Below are 4,743 nucleotides of genomic sequence, written 5' to 3'. Positions count from 1 at the left end.
CAGGTCGAACCAGAAGAAGAATTAGTTTCTTCGGCTCCTGCAACGGCCAAGATCCCAGATTCGTCTGAAAATCTCCCCAAATTACCTTCTCTCAGTTCTCTCACAAATGACCGAATCCATTCGAAGGAAGTCAACCCCTTAATGGAGCTGCGTCAGAAAGACAATCGTCCCTATTTAACAGTTCATGTTGGAGGAGAGCCTATTTCCTCCTTACTCGATAGTGGGAGCAACGTCACAATTTTAGGTACCTCTTCAATGCATCTTTTGCGGACATTAAACTTATCCCTTCACTATGACGTATCGGTTAATCTTACTACGGCTGATGGAAAGCCTCAGACTACTCTTGGTTATGTAAACCTTCCCATTAGCTTGAACAATGTCGAAAAGGTTCTCAGGGTACTTGTTGTTCCTTCGATAACTCATGACTTGATTTTGGGTATGGATTTTATTCATGCATTCAATTTGGCTCTTGATTTCAAAGATTTCACCTATAGTTCTTCTTACTTATCTTTAGATAATTCAGTAGCTGTAGTTAGAGCATTGCTTGGACCTGATTCGTTGACTGATTCAGAGAAATACGAATTAGACTTTGTTGTTGACCTGTTCAAACAAATTGCACCCTCTGACAAGTTGGGTACGACGCATTTATATAAGCATCACATCGATACAGGAGATGCCAAGCCTGTTAGACAGAGACAGTATCCACTTTCTCCGGCCATGCAGAAAATTTTGAACGAGGAAATCGATAAAATGTTGAAACTCAACATCATTCAACCTGTGTCCGGGTGTAGCCCATGGTTATCTCCACTCTGGCTGGTTCCCAAAAAGGATGGAACATACAGAGTTGTGTTCGATGCTAGAAAGTTGAATTCCATCACTCTACCTGACGGTTACCCAATGCCCCCCATTGATTCAATTTTAAGTAAAGTACGTGATGCATCATATCTTAGCTCAATAGATTTGAAGCAAGCTTTTTTTCAGATTCCTTTGGATGAAGAATCCAAAATAAAAACTACTTTTGCCGTTCCAGGCAGAGGCCTGTTCTGTTTCAATGTATTACCATTTGGTTTAAATTGCGCTTGTCAGGCAATGGTGAGACTTATGGATATGGCCATTGGTCCATCATTAGAGCCCTATGTATTCTATTATGTGGATGACATAATCGTTTGCACCCCTACTTTTGAGATGCACCTCGCTGTACTTAGAAAGCTATTTCACTGTCTTAAAGAAGCTTATCTTACGGTTAACTTGGATAAATGTCAGTTTTGTAGACCTTCTTTGAATTTTTTGGGATTCGTTGTGGATGCAAATGGTCTAAGAACTGATCCCTCCAAGGTTCAGGATATCTTGGATTATCCCGCTCCGAAGAATACCACCCAGATCAGGCGTTTGATCGGTTTGATCGGTTATTACCGTCGGTTTTTGAGAGACTTTGCTTCAGTATGTAGTCCAATTACTGATTTGTTGAAGGGTAGGAAGAAAGGACAACCAATTGTATGGACTGATGAGGCGGATGAAGCCTTCCATAAAATAAAGTCTTTATTGACCTCAGCTCCCATACTGGCAAGTCCAGACTTTTCGAAGCCATTTTGTGTTGCTTGCGATGCTAGCGACAATGGTGTTGGAGCAGTATTGTTTCAGGAGGAGGATGGATTAGAACATCCAGTTGCTTACTTCAGTAAGGTTTTGAATAAGAGCCAACGCAACTATTCAACCACTGAGAAAGAGCTCCTAGCTATCGTTTTATCGATTGAGAAATTCAGGCCGTACATTGAGGGTACCGAATTCACAGTAATCACTGATCATTCTTCGTTGGTATGGCTAAATTCGATGAAGAATCCCAATCAACGTATCTCAAGGTGGATTATGAGATTATCTTCATACCGTTTCAAGATTGTTCATCGAAGTGGTTCCCTTAACACTGTGGCTGATTCACTCTCTCGTTTGTCAAGTGATACTGTACAGGTTTCTATCTTGAACCTATCTCAGATGAATATAGATAAATGGTACGGTAATATGCTGACGAAAGTTAGCGATCGTCCAGATCTGTTTCCTGATTTTAAAGTTAGCAATGGCGTCTTATACAAGCATATTTTGCCTAGGTACCGCCTTCTGAATGATTCTCCCGAGTGGAAGATTGTTGTGCCAACTTCTCACAGGCTGGAAGTTATGAAGGAATTTCATGATGAGCCAACATCAGGACATTTCGGAATTTACAAGACATTACACCGAATATCTTCCCTATATTACTGGCCGAGGATGAAGAACTCTGTGGTCAAGTATGTCAGAGGCTGTAAGGTATGTGCTTCTTGTAAACCAGGAAACCTACCTCAGGCTGGATTAATGGGCAAGTATCGAAATATCAACTTTCCATTCCAATTTTTGAGTGCTGATTTGCTGGGACCCTATACACGTTCTAAATCTGGGAACCAATATCTCCTAGTCGTTACCGACTGGTTCACCAAGTTTGTTTTTGTACAACCGCTTTCCAAAGCTACTGCCAAAGCGATTGTGAAATTTATCGAAAATCAGATTTTCTTGCTATTCGGTGTTCCTCAAATTTTTGCGGTGGATAATGGATCTCAGTTTGTTTCTGCTGAATTCAAGAACCTGATGAAAAAGTATAAGGTCCAGAAAATCTTCTACAATGCACGTTTTCATCCTCAAATTAACCCAACTGAACGTGTGAATAAGACAATAGTCACCGCCATAAGATCATACATTGATGGTGATCACAAACTTTGGGATACAAACATCTTACAAATCGCACAAGCTATCAGACTTGCTAGGAGTGAAAGTTTAAAATATAGTCCTTCATTTTTGGTTTTTCTTAGGAATATTGCCACTGATGGATCATTTTATGGTCTCATTTCAGAAAATGCTGACAACACCGTCACTGTGGGAGATAAGGTCTTGGATTCTGATTTGGTGCGACAACTACCAGATCTTTATGAAGACGTTCGAAAACGTCTGAAGCATTCCTATGAGATCAATGCTCGTAGATACAACCTCAGAAGACGGGATGTTCGCCTGAGCGTTGGTGATAGAGTTTGGAAGAGAAACTTTGTTCTCTCTGATGCTTCCAAAAATTTCACCTCAAAACTCGCTCCCAAATTTATCCCTTGCATAGTTAATAGGGTACTATCTTCTCTTGTGTACAATCTAGTTGACCTGTCCGGTAAGGACTTAGGAAATTTCCATATTAAGGACATTAAGCCTGATCTAACCCGAGATGACCCGGATGATTCTTTAGATGTGGAGTCCGAATGACACAAACAAACCCCCTATTTTGTATCCGTTTTGATAGTGAAATGTATAATATCTCCTAGTGCTGTCCTTATTCCTTCTCTCTCAATGGTTTCAAAATGGACACAATAACTATTTGAAGTTCAAGGGTAATTATCTTTCCTCTTTATCTCCCTTTTGAACGTAGTGCATTACCTTCCTGTAATGGAGGGACCTATCTTCTATATCTCCGATATATATCTTTCCATTACATTACCTTTATCTTCTGCCCTTGTTCTAATTTTCTCTTTTACCCCTTGGCAAAAACTTCTTATTCTTTTCGGAGCAACGTATAGTTACATTGGTTTATGCGCATTAATGCGAATTTTTGTGTACCTATTTAGTTGTTCTGGAATAACTAAATATTTTGTGTCTTTAGATGCAGTATGGTGTCCATTGGAAGCCTAACTTTGTAATCTACCTTGTGATTCACTGAATCACTGGCGCCCAACAATTAACGTCTATTGTCTCTTACAAGAGAGGAAAAAGGAGATGAAAGCTCTTTGATGAGCAAAGACCTTTTTTTTTTTTTTTGTTTTTTTTTTTTTTGTTTTTTTTTTTTTTTGTGGGATGAGGGATAGTGTAGCGTTCTACACTGTATATAGTTGTTTATTGTAGCTGGCTTTTTAATTCTTGAAAAGACCATCACATGAAAGATTTTTAAATGTGGTTGTACGTCATATGTACGTTCATATGTGTAGGTAGGTGAAGAACGTTGATCTCCCTTCCTTTTTTCGTTCCCGTTCGATCGAAGGTGTTACAGATTGTTACGATCATTGATTTCCCGAATATTATATTACTCTCTTATTATATTATATTACTCTCTTATAGTGTTTGAAAACCCTTATTCAAGGGGTAAGTATCTTTCAATTTTCAAGCAACTTTGATTTCTTACAATGTCTCTTTTTTATTGCTTGATTGAAAATATAATTTCCGTTTTTACTTGGAATGCCTCCGCCATTTTATGTTATGCATGGAATGCTTTCAATCTTAAAAATTTTCCTACGTATAGGAATTATTTCATCCTGCTTGATGCACGCTTTCATATATTGTGTGATCATTTTATTTTTGTTGCACCTCCGTCCTGAAACAATTCGAATATGATTGCCTCGAGATATTTGTATGTTTTTCCTGTTAGAAAAAGTAAGCGAAATAATTACACGAGTGTTTTTTATATTTAGAAAATATTTTCTTTGTTGCTTTGAGACGGAGATGTCAAGGAATTTATGCTGGCATTTTGCTTATGCATGAACTGTGCATTTCAGTTTTTTTTGGAGTTTATCTTCCCTGGCAGGAGCCAAGCCAATTTTTCCAAGTTCGGGACTGCTTCAAAACGTTTGACGTTCCTGACTTCACGGAGCTGACGATACGACTTCGTCCAATTTGCAGATCCTGCAGCCTGCAAAAGAACTTCGTACAATTTGCAAATCCTGCAGTCTGCAACAGAACTTCGTCGTG

This window comes from Coccinella septempunctata, chromosome 3 (genome assembly GCF_907165205.1).
Source record: "Coccinella septempunctata chromosome 3, icCocSept1.1, whole genome shotgun sequence".
NCBI classification, from domain to species: Eukaryota; Metazoa; Arthropoda; class Insecta; order Coleoptera; family Coccinellidae; genus Coccinella; species Coccinella septempunctata.
The sequence above is the reverse complement of the archived record's forward strand: the minus strand, read 5'-3'. Positions refer to the sequence as shown.